The sequence below is a fragment of the Prionailurus bengalensis genome, chromosome B2 (assembly GCF_016509475.1).
Source record: "Prionailurus bengalensis isolate Pbe53 chromosome B2, Fcat_Pben_1.1_paternal_pri, whole genome shotgun sequence".
NCBI classification, from domain to species: domain Eukaryota; kingdom Metazoa; phylum Chordata; class Mammalia; order Carnivora; family Felidae; genus Prionailurus; species Prionailurus bengalensis.
In genome coordinates this window covers 39697075-39709663 of record NC_057349.1, presented here as the reverse complement: position 1 = coordinate 39709663, position 12589 = coordinate 39697075, and the positions used below count along the sequence as shown (strand labels likewise).

At 46.9% G+C, this 12589-nt stretch overlaps 1 protein-coding gene across 4 annotated transcripts in view; it reads left to right on the top strand.

The window, feature by feature from the left end:
* The window catches only part of CCND3 (cyclin D3), a 98322-nt gene that overhangs the window by 59521 nt on the left and 26212 nt on the right, over nt 1-12589 (top strand). For 2 of the 4 annotated variants that reach the window (XM_043591387.1, XM_043591389.1), the window contains exon 2: nt 5315-5394. The exons of the other annotated variants lie outside the window; for them this stretch is intronic. The gene's annotated coding sequence lies outside the window, so the exon portion shown is untranslated. The remainder of the gene's footprint in view (nt 1-5314; nt 5395-12589) is intronic. 4 annotated transcript variants of the gene reach the window in all.

Sequence of the window (12589 nt, the reverse complement as noted above, 5' to 3'; positions counted from 1 at the left end):
ACCCCATAGCAGTGTTTGGCTCATAGTGGGCAGTCGGGGTTTTAGCTATTATTCTTACTACTCACCTGGCCTCAATGGACTTGGTGCTGCAGGTGGTTGCAAAGTATGGAGTGGAGTGAAGGGACCAAAGTTACTGAAACATTACCCCTAACAGATTAATTTTTTATAAGAGTGTATCTTGGGGCACCTGGGTGGCTCAGTCGGTTAAGCGTCTGACTCTTGATTTTGGCTCAGGTCATGATCTCATGGTTCGTGGGATGGAGCCCTGTGTCGGGCTTTGTGCTGACAGCGCGGAGCCTGCTTGGAATTCTCTCTCTCTCTCTCTCTCTCTCTCTCTCTCTCTCTCTTTCTCTCTTTCTCAAAATAAATAAACATTTAAAACAAAGAATATATCTGTATATATGTATATATTTTTAACGTTTATTTTTGAGAGAAAGAGAGAGACAGAGCACAAGCAGGGGAGGGACAGAGAGAGAGGGAGACACAGAATCTGAAGCGGGTTCCAGGCTCTGAGCTGTCGGCACAGAGCCAGACGTGGGGCTTGAGCTCATGAACTGAGAGATCATGACCTGAGCCGGAGTCGGATGCTTAACCAGCTGAGCCACCGGGGTGGCCCTATTTGTATATTTAAAAAAATCTTAGTAGTGAGAGTTTTTGGAAAATAAGTTGGGCCATCTCAGAAATAGTGAGCTCCCACCACTAAAGAAATTTTAACAAGTGCTGCACGGATCATTGAGGGGCTGGTACAGGGCTGTGATTCCAAACTAGTTTTCATCAGAGGGTGTACTGGGTTTTTTTGTGTAACTAAATGCATTCCATTGAAAGTACTATCCTTTAGGAGCACCTGGCTGGCTCAGTTGAAAGAGCATGTGACTCTTGATCTCAGGGTGCAAGCCCCATGTTGGGTGTAGACTTTATTATTATTATTATGATTAAAGATTAGGTTAAAAAGAAAGCATTATCCTTTAATCTGAGTCCTCTCAAAGGGTTTGGTATTCAGGCAGTCTTCGTTTTATGAAATATGGTATATATAGATTATAGGTTTTTTCCCTAATAACCTTACTTGGCAATAGTCTTACTTTTTGGTCTCCAAAATTTTGGGGGAAATTTTATTGGTCTTTGAAATGTAAATTTCTGGGAACTAGGGTTGTGGGGAAAGTGAATAATTTGGGTAGGCAAGTAGGTGCCTTCGAATCCCCTTTTGACCCTGAGATTCTCTTACTTCAGGGCCACAGTTTGGACCCCCTCATCCCAGTGAGTCATTCTGCAAATGTGAGCTTTTAGGTGGGGGACTGGGTAAAGATGTGAGCGGTTCCGCTCAGCTCTGCCACCTACAACTGTCATACAGTTCTTCCAATATCCCCTCTTGGCAGGCAGACCCTGCAAGGAACCGCTGCCCCGTGTCCCCAGCTTCACCCATCCTTGGATTCCCACATGCAGGCATGTGCGGAAGGCTCCTGATGGGGAGGCTCTGTGCTCCGTGCCACGGGGCCAGGAGGTGTTATTGACGTCAGCCCCCCCACCCCCGGGGTGTCTACCCCAGGGAGCGTATGGCGTGACACCCTTCATCTACAAAGCACGGTTTTGTTATCACGGCTTCCTCATACATAAAGTGAGGGTCATAATTCCATCCAGCAGCCACGGAGATGCATCTGTCCCCGCTCCCCTCACCTGCACCCAGAGCTGGAAAGAAAAGTCAGACTCTGAGAAGCTCACCATGAGATCAAAGCAGAATGGGTGCAGCAGGGGTGTGCACAGCTACCTTAAAGACAATGGCGTCCAAACCACGAGACCTGATTGTCCCTGGACCAAAAACTAACACATCTACAAAGAAAGGCCCATGAGCTGTGGGTACTTAAAAAAAAAAAAAGCAAGAGGCAACTGAGTAGAGAGGGGGCCTGACCTGGCCTGGTGACTTTCCCTTTGGTGGAAGAAGTCACCTTTCCCAGCCCTTGCCCCTGACATAGGAACCTTTTTGGCCCCCTCCCTTAAGTTTTGCTCCCTTACCCACCACACCGCCTCTGCTTTGCCTTTGGTTGCCCTTGGGGAAGGGCCTGCAAGGACAGACCACGCTGGCCAGAGGCCTCGGGTGCCTCTGTCCTGTCCACTGTGTCCACTGTGTCTCCCAGGTGGGTTTAGACTCGGCTGTGTGGCATGTGTCCCTGTGTCAGGGCACTGTCTACCTTGAGTTTCCCCCCAGAAGCGGAGGCCCCTGCAGACGTGCTGGCAGGTCCTAGTTTGGAGCCTCAGACGCTGAGGAGGTAGGCCCAGCTCTCGCCGAGGTCAGGCCACCCTTGTATTGCCAGGCAACATGCTGTACCTCCATTGGCCTTACCTTCTTCCCCTATCTTGGAGCTCCCCCAGTTTGGCTCCCAGTGTTCTTGTGAAGATGAGGTCAGTTAGTGGAGGGGAAAGGACATCCTAACCTGTCCAAGCATTATTCATATTAGATGATGACCATCACCTTCTAACAGGATCATGTGTATATTAACCCTTTGCAAAGTGGAACGGGACATGTGAACTGTCCTAGTTCTGTTGGGAGTCAAGAACCGTGGGAAATTGACAGTTAGGCTCAAGAGAAATGGCAGATTGGCCACCCACCCACCCCCCTTTTGAGGGTTAAATTGATAATAGTGCCAGGGTTTACCCAGAGGAAGAACTAAGATGGGAAATGAACTGTGCTGTGGTTCAACAGGTGGCTGCCTCTCTGTGACCCCCCAGCTAAGTCGGGCTGTTGTGGAGCGGTAACCGGGGCACTTGGGACCCTCCATCAGAAGCCCTCTGCAGACAGCCGGTGGGTTTCCAGTAAAGCTCAAGGGCAGCGGGCACCATCACGTGGCTCACCATGCCCTGAGCTCAGGCTGTTGTTTTTCCACCGGACTAAAGCGAGCCCCAGCACCCTCCAGCTGCTCCTGTGAGAGGGAAGAGGGCCAGTGCCTGCTTAACCCGTTCTTACCTCTGACAGACACCCCTGCCAAGGGGCCCACGTGGGCTGGATACAGGTTGATGTGGCACATCTGGAGGAGCTCAGGTGTTCTTTTTCAGGGTGGTATGTTCTAGGCAGTGTGGATGTGCGTTTATATTTAGGAATCACTTGGCGGGCAAGAGAGGTGGCATGGCAGCAGGGGGATGATAAACATCATACCCGCCGTGCGGAGTACTCTTCTAAGGATTTCACCTGCTATCTCACTTAATCCTCACCCCCCAAAATCCCTGGGTGGTAGACCCTATTTACAGATGAGGAAACTGAGGAACAGAGGGCTTCATTAACCTGTCCAAGACTGCACAACAATTAGGAAGTGACAGAGCCAGAAGTTAAACCAGGCAGGAAGTCTGACAGCGGGGTCAGAACTCTGTTTATTATTCTTGTCATTTTTCCGTTGCACACCTAAGGCAGAGAAAGACTTGTCAAGGCCACACAGCTGGTGTGTGACGGACCTGGTGGTCAGACCCAGGTCGGTCCACCTCCGGGGCTCACACTGGTAACCACCACTCCATTCTACAGCTGTGGTCGCCCTTGGTATTCAGTGGTAATGTGTAATATGGTATTATATATCATGTAGTACGATATTCTATCATAGTACCTTACCGTATTAGAGTATAAACTATTACAAGGTTACAGTTTATTTGATGAGTTCTCTATTGTTGGACAGTTAGATTGTTTCCATTTTTTCAATATTAGAAATAAATGCCAAGTTTTGTTTTTTAAGAGAGAAATGGTAGGAATGTTGTTTGGTTTATCAGTTTATTTGTTTCTTTTCAAGGATTTAGAGCAGATGGGCTGAGCTCTCAGATGCTGGAAGAATTGGAGGCTTTGAGTTGACTGCTTGAATGGAGAATGAAATTCTGATTAGGAATGGTGCCAGGTGGAGAGAAGGAAAGAACAGACTCTGTGCTGTAGCCCAGGGATTTGGCATTGCCCACTGAGATAGAAAATTGGGGATGCATTGCAGAAATATCTGTAATTCCCACTTTGGATATTTTAGCATTCTCTAGCGTTTTCCAGCCCAGTGTCTCATTGACATTGCCCAGATACACACGGGTGGGGCTGGGCAGAGGCTGAGCCATTTTCTTCCCCAGATCAGCCATGTGCAGCCATCTGGAGTTACACCATCTGTCCATCCCGTGTCCCTTGCTCCTTTGGCCCTTCCATCTCAGTGTGTCTTTGAGGTTCCCCCTTCGGTTCTTATGTCCCCGGTCGAAAGCAGAAGAGGACGCCTGAGCACATGGTACACAATGATGACCATAATGGCCTCCATATGCTGAGTCCCCAGCACGGTAGTGAGCCCTTTCCAGGCCTCATCTTTTGTATCTTCACAGCTTTTGGGAAGGGGACCGTTATGAAACTACCATCTTATGGAGGAGGAAAAGGAAACTTCAGGAAGTTAAGGGCTTGCCCAAGGCCATATAGCCAGGGACTGGTGGAGCTGGGATTCAGAGCCAGGGCTATCTAAACTCTGTGGCCACATCTCCTTTGCAGCCTTCGTGATGCACTATAAAAAGAAGACCTTCTAGTTCTCGGTGGGGAATCTTCAGAAAATCAGCAGGAACATGTTCATTACCTGCATGTGTGTTTACCGGATGGACTCACTTAGAGGATGTTGGGATAGTAAAGGATCCTGGAAGTATCTCTTTCCTACCATATTTTTAAAGTGCGTCAGATGAGGTCCAGAGAGATCAGCAGACTTGCCGAAGGGCAAGATGGTGGACCAACCAGATTAGAACCGAGGTCTTATGACGTCCACCCTGTGGTTCTTTGAGAGGCAAACAGCTCTTTGTTCTACTCTGTTGGGAGCATTGGGATCAAAAGCATGTGCCAGTAGGACAGATACAGAGAAATAGGAGTAGTTTGGTGGGGCTGGCAATGCTAAGGTCCATGGAGACAGGGAGTCACAAGAATCCTCTGATTGTCCGTCCCTATTCCAGAATACACCCAAATCCTAATCCCACCGTACAGAAAAATACAAGTGGGGGCAAGTGGCAGGAAGGCAGTGTGGCCCAATGATTAAAGGTCTGGGCTCTGGCATGAGACAGACCAGGAGTCACATCCGGGCAAGGTGCTGTATCTCCCGGAGCCTCAGTTTCTTCATCCACAAAATGGGAGTCACAACTGCTTGTTACGTGGGACCACTGCAAGCATGAAATGAGACAAGGCTTGTGAATAAACTGGCACACGTTTGTGGAAAAAAAGAGAAGAATCTTGGGATTGTTTGAGTTGGTAGAAAAAGGAGAACACAAAACTGGTAACCAAATATGTGATTTCAACAAAAGGCCAAGTATTTCTTAATTTCATCTGATTCATTATTTCCCACAGGCTCTGTCAGAGGGGTGCTCATCACACATTTCTACATGGTGGCGAAAAGCTCTGTGACCTCTCTTTGGTGAAAAACGCGGGTGAGCTCAGTGATAATACAGGATGCTTTTTACTTCCTGTCTTGAAAGGGGTGGGAGATAAGAGAAAGGAAGATTGTTAATATAAACTTGAAATCCAGATTCTTTCTAAAGTACGTCTCCTCAGCTGGGTGACCTCAAATGAACCTCTCACTGTCTCTATTGTCTCTTTACCACAAGGTCATTGTGATGGCCACATAATAGCCACTTTACATGCAGTATCTTATGTAACCCTCAGAGAAGCCTACAAGACAGATATTACCATTCCATTTCTAGATAAAGGAGAAGAAGACAGTTCCGGGAAGTTAAGTAAATTGTCAAAGGCCACACAGCACACAGCCAGCAACTGGCAGAGCTGTGATTTTTTTTTTTTTTAGGTTTATTTATATTTGTTTTGAGAGAGGGGGGGGGTGGGGGAGGGGCAGAGACAGTCGGAGAGAGAGAGAATCCCAAGCAGGTGCTGCACTGTCAGCACGGGGCCTGACACGGGGCTTGATCCCATGAACTGTGAGATCATGACCTGAGCTGAAATTGAGAGTCGGGCGCTTAACCGACTGAGCCACCCCAGTGCCCCAAGATCTGTGATTTAAGACCAGGTCTGACCCCAGAGCCCACATGCTTCCCAGGATACCCAGGGTAGATTCAGATTTTGTTGGGTCTAAAGCTTCTGCAATTTTAGAGGCCCTCTTTAAGAAGGACAGTACAAAATCACAATACTAAAGATACCAAAGTGCATATTTATTTAGATTTTGTGATGAAATCACAACATACTAGGAAACATTGTTAAAGCCCAAACATCACAAAATCCAGAAAAATAACATAATATTTATGTGAACTGCTTGATGCTCCTCTATGACACCTTTTGTATCCTCTTTGGTTGCATTCTCCTATGACAATGATTTTGTAATCTTTACCATGGAGCAAATAAAAAAGATAACCCAGTGTTTCTCTAGCATAGTTGATTGGAAGTTTTTTTTTTAAAAATTATTGATAGTCTGGAAAAGTTTCATTCAGCTTTACAAATCATTATTGGTAATGTCCTATAAATATTGGGATAATTGTCAATTTTGGAAAAACCTCCATCAAAGATTCTTCCATATATGAGCCATAAGATTTTAGGGCATTTGGTGTTTTCTGGTACAGCGATTCATCTAAAATCATCTTTGACGGGCCCCTGGGTGGCTTGGTTGGTTAAGTGTCCGACTCGTGATTTTGGCTCGGGTGGTCATCTCACGGTTCGTGAGTCCGAGCCCTGCACGGACAGTGCAGAACTTGCTTGGGATTGTCTCTCTCCCCCTCTCTCTCTGCCCCTTCCCTGTTCACTTGTGCACACACGCTCACTATTTCTTTCTCAAAATAAACATACATACATACATACATAAAGATTTTTAAAAATTAAAGAAAATAATCTTTGAATTGGTGACAATTCTTACCCTATTTTCTGTCAGCTAAGTGTTATCTTTGTTATCGGAATCTTGTGTTAAATCGGCAAAAAATGCTCATCTTTTCTAGTACACCCTTCTGTCTTCCACCCCCTAGGATGGAATGAGGATGGTTATGTTACTGAAAGACTCATAAATAAAGTCCTTTCTCACAAGTCTGTGACCTTTTCAAGGGAATTCATTACAAAATACCGGATGTGAAAACATCGGAAGCATTTGGATGATTTGGCCTGGAAAGGGGAGGGCTCGAGGCAGCAAATAAATAACCACCTTCAAGGATATGAACCTTAGTGGTCATTAAGAGTCAGCAGGGTGTATCTGAGCCTGATTCTGAGATCTGGGGGGAGGAGATGGGGGGACTCCGTTAGCTGTCTAGTTATTAGGGTTCTGCAAGTCACTTGGAGCAGGTAGCCCTAAAATGGATACAAAGAATAGTAGAAAAGTAGGTGAGTGACAACAGCTAAAACTGCCTTGCGTGGACTCAAAGTGTGACCCATGGTCTGGCACCTGCTGTGGGAGCTGGTTCGAAGTGCATAATGGGGCCGGTGGACTGGGTTGCTCCTGGCTGGTTCAGGATCTCAGGTGTCTCAGGATCAGAAGGTCAAGCCCCACGATGGGCCTGGTGATTACCTAAAAAAAAGAGAGAGAGAGAGAGAGAGAGAGAGAGAGAGAGAGAGAGAGAGACATACCTAATCTTGGGCCCCACCTACAACTGTTGAATGGGAATCTGCATTTTCCCAGAGCTGCGGGTGATTGAGAAACCCTGGACCAGAGACTTTAGTCGAACTTCCGGGCGTGCCCACCCAGGCTTGGTGGCTGTCATTTGCCTCTGTGTCCTTGGCCTTAGGAACTGGCTTCTCTTCTAGCTTCTGGCAGTGTGGATTCATTACATCTCTGTTCCCCTCCCGCCAGACTGCAGACTCCTACAGGGTTGAGTTGTATTCCTCTTTGTTTTCTGGCCCTTTACAGTGCCTGGCACCCCGAGATACCACTTGTGGACTGTCCACTGCATGCCAAGAGCTTTGCTCTCTCTTACCTCATTTGCCTCTCACCTCAAGGTTGTAGGCTGAAATAAATATCCCCATTTGATGCATGTATGTATGTGTGTATGTACGTATGTATTGTCTGTGCCCAACGTGGGGCTCAAACCCACGACCCTGAGATCAAGAGTCTCATGCTCTAACGACTGAGGCAGCCAGGTGCCCCAGAAGTCCCCATTTTATAGCTGAAGAAACTGAGACTCTCACTTGTTTACGGTCATAAGTGGCAGAAGCCAGGAACCAAACCCCAGGGTGTCTGATTCCAAAACCTTCATTAAGAGGATCGGTAAATGTTTGTTGAGTCACTTACTTATTACTTCGTTATGATTCAAGCGTTCATTAATGTTCTTATTCATTGAGGAGACTCCTGGGAATTTGAGGACGACAAGCAGTAAAAACTGCTGCTTCTTGGTGAACTTTTTCTAGAATGGGAGCTGTCTGGCATCAACCTTCCAGAGGCAGGGAGCTAGCTGGGCTGCAGAAGCCCCCAGCCTGTCCCTGGGAGTGGGGAGGTGGCAGTCCTGTACTGCCCCCACGCCTTTCATAATGTCCTCCATGACTCAGCAAAGAAACCCTGGGTCTGAAATCAGAGATGAGGCAAAAAAACAAAAAAAAAAACAAAACAAAAAAAACAAAACAAAAAAACCCCCAAAACAAACAAACAAAAAAAAAACAACAACAACCAACTACCCTCAAAAATGTTTTCTTTTCCTGGAGGAATTTCCCTTTCATGTTCCTCATAACTCTGCCAGGGAATCCAGGAAGCCTTTGGCCTGGGGTCAGCTGTGACCATCCCTCCCGCCCCCCAGTCTAGTTTCTCTGGGACTTGTCCCTCCTCCTTCTGATTCCTCCGTAGGCCTGGGACAGCATCAGGGGCCGCCTTCTTCCGTGGTCTCTGATTCTGGCGCACCCAGCCCGAGACTCCTTACCTTATGTTAAATTGTTAATCCTGATCCTGGACCCAGATTGTTGGAGTTCAAGTTCTTGCCTGTACCTTTTACACTGTGTGACTTTGGGTAAGTCAATTCACTTTCCTCTTCTGTGAAGTGGGCACAACAGTACATTTGAGGATTAAAATAATTAATGTACGTAAAACACTTAGAACAATGCCTGACACAGTGATTACTATCTAACTGTTCGTGTTGTTATTATTCATTATGGAGCAGTTATTAATACCCAGAGGAGACCGGGTGAGCTCGTGTTGAATTTCTGTTTCTTCCTCTTTCTTTCTTTCTTTCTTTCTTTCTTTCTTTCTTTCTTTCTTTCTCTCGATAGGGAGAGTGCATGTGCCAGGGAGACTGAACCAGGGAGGGGCAGAGGGAGAGGGTGAGACTGAACCAGGGAGGGGCAGAGGGAGACTCTTAAGCAGGCTCACAGGGTAGAGCCTGATATGAGGTTCGATCTCACAACTGACCATGAGATCATGACCTGAGCTGAAATCAAGAGTTGGACCTCAACCCACTGAGCCACCCAGGTGCCTCTGAATTTCTCTTTCCATTTCTTCTAGCCCCACCCCAGATTTTGCCTGAATTCCCAATTATTCATGCTGTAGAGAGTTTAAGGGGGCAACTGCAAATGAGTGAATAAATTAATAAATTAGAAAGCTCTGGGTTGCTCTCTGAAAATGAGATTATTTTAATGGACGAAGAAGCCTGAGTCAATAGAGTTGACTGGGGAAGAACCACATTCCATCCAGGAGGAGGGTGGCCCTCTGAGAATTTCCGATCACGGGATAGACAGACCTGCCTGCTAAGGGGCAGTTTACCGATAGACTGATAAATTCAGTATGAAGATCTCTAGACAACAGGGGAAGGAGAGAGTGATTCCTGGCTAGAGGCCAGCTTGTAGCCCTCAGCCCTGGACAAACATACAGAACCTGGGCCCCACACTTAAAGATTCTGATATCCACATCTGGGAGTAGAAACAGGGGCATCAGAACTCTTTTTTTTTGTTTGTTTTAATTAATTTTTTGAATTTACATCCAAGTTAGCATCTAGTGCAACAATGATTTCAGGAGTAGATTCCTTAATGCCCCTTACCCGTTTAGCCCATCCCCCCCTCCCACAACCCCTCCTGTAACCCTGTTTGTTCTCCATATTTAAGAGCCTCTTATGTTGTGTCCCCCTCCCTGTTTTTATATTATTTTTGCTTCCCTTCCTTATGTTCATCTGTTTTGTATCTTAAAGTCCTCATAGGGGCATCAGAACTCTTAAGAAACTTGCCACATAATGAGGAATGAAGTCCAACAGTAAACAGAATCAACTTAATAATAGAACAGCACATTACTGTAAATGAGTAGGTACACTTCTCTCTCCTTTGTAACCATCCCTCCAAGGTAGCTTATATTATCCCCATTTTATAGGTAAGAACACTGAGGTTTGAGTACTTTAACAGCGCCATTGTGTAATGCAGGCCTGATGTAATGTGCTGCATTCCACACCGCAGGAGGTCAGCCTGGAAGAAACTTCCCAGAAATTGAAATTAAGATTGTTCCCTCTGATGTAAACTATAAAATCAAATCGATACATAATGGGTCAGAGCAAAGATATGCAAGCTGATTTGAACAGACACAAAGGGTCCCAGAGCCAGGGAAGGCTCAACTTTAACCAGTGGCCTCTGGTTAACATACCTAAAGAACATACCTAAACATTAACATACCTAAAGAAACAATGTGTCAATGGAGGTGGGAGGGTGCTTGGGCCCTGTGGGTCTGACATTCCGTCGGTTTGAGGGAGGGGCCCCGGCCCAGCCGACCTCTGACAGCATCGTGATCTGGCTTCATTCAGGTCTTCCCCTGGGCTTCCTTCCGTTCTCTCCTGCCCTCTCGGACTGTTGTTTCCTTCCATGGTTGGTTCCTCTTTCTCCACCTGCCCCTTAAATGTGTTTTCTGCATTCCATTCATCTGACATTCCCCAGGTGGCAGCATCCAGTCCACAATGGGGCTGCCTGTGCTGCGGACATCACAAGTGCATACTCCAGGTGTCCAGACTCTAGGCACCAAGGTGAAGGTGGGGGAGAGGGGAGGACGTCATCAGACATGACCGGAAGGTCACATCCCAGCTGGGCTGCTTGCTGGCTGTGGGCCTTAGAAATTTCTTTACACTGTTTTTCAGTCTCAGTTTCCTTATCTGTGAAATGGGTTGTTAATGCCTACTATAAATGATTGTTGTGAGGATGAAAATAGACACTAGGCATTCCAAGCCCTTGGGAAGGACTCTATAAATGGTGCCTATTTATTATGTCCAGCTGGTACGGGACTTCTCTGTGGGCACTTCAAAAGCAACATGTGAAACAGAGAACCCTTTTCCCCTAAATCTGTTCTTTCATTTGGACTCCTAATCAGATTCCACCCAATTGTGGCCAAAGCCAGAATCCCTAGTCATCCTTGGACTGTCCCTCCCCTGTCATCCCCTCGGCCACTGAACTCCAGTCAGTTTGTTTCCTGCATTTCTTCTATTTTCGTAAAAAGCCACCCTTGGAACTTCTCGTTCGGTTATTGCAAGAATCTCCTTTATTTATTTATTTATTTATTTATTTATTTGTTATTTATTTATTTATTTATTTATATATATGTAATCTCTGTACCCAACATGCGTCTTGAACTCACCACCCCGAAATCAAGAGTTGCACGCTCTCCCAACTGAGCCAGCCAGACGCCCCAAGGTTGTTGCAAAAACCTCTTGACTACCTTTCTCTACTTACTCCCCCCCAAAGTCCAACTGCTTATGTACCTAGGTTCTGATCCAGATTAGCCCCTTTAATGGCAGTCCATTGCCTTTAAGTCACCACTCGAATTCTGCTGTGGCCACAGGCTCTTCCTGATCTGCCCTGCTTTCCTGTCCAGCCCCCTTTCCTGGCACTGTCCTGTCTTGCATCCTCCCTGTTGGCAGTGCTGAGCCACACCCCAAATTTGCCAGGTTCTCATGCCTCGTTGCAGCACCACGGAGTTCCTGCGGCTTTTGTCTGTCTTTCCAACAAGGCTGAGCCCCTTGAGCCCTCAACTCCTTTTGGGCATCCTGGTATGGGGCAGGCTCTCTCAGTAGGAGGCTCTCCTAATAAGGTTTAACATTTTCGCATCTTTGATGTTGGCCAAGCCCTGTTCTAAACACTTCGTCTTCTCACAACTCTATGGGGGTAGGCGTGCTTCATTCATCCTTCCTGGCTGTACCTACAGAACATTCCCTCTGCCTAAGCCTTGGTCCAGGCACTGGGGATATGGCAGGGCACCCAGGATGGGGGTTGCTTAGAGATGAGGGGAGGGGTTTCTATTTGATGCAAGAAGGTCAGGAAAAGCCTCTCTGAAAAGGTGAAAATTGAGCCGAGACCTGAGGAAGAAGGAGAGGGCGCTACCTGAGTATCCAGGGGAAGAGTGGTCCAGGCAGAGGGAATAGCCAGGACAAAGGGGATCATTAGCCCCATTTGACAGATGAGGAACCAAGAGTCTAGGTAGGTTAATAAAAGTCGCAGAATAAGTGGTTCTGTAACTACTAACTCAGCCATTATTCTACACTGTCTTTTGAGGGACACAGTGGGTGCCTTGGCTGTGGGCAGGCCGGCTCTCTGTGTTCACCATGTGACCCTCTAGCCGGAGCTTGCTCCCTGTGTCCAGGAGAGCCTGGGCGGATCAGCTGGCCCTGTATTCAGGTTCTCCTGGTGGCGCTGTGTTTCTGAAGTGTGTATCTGTTTCTGTGGCTTTCATTAGGAACAATTAGACTG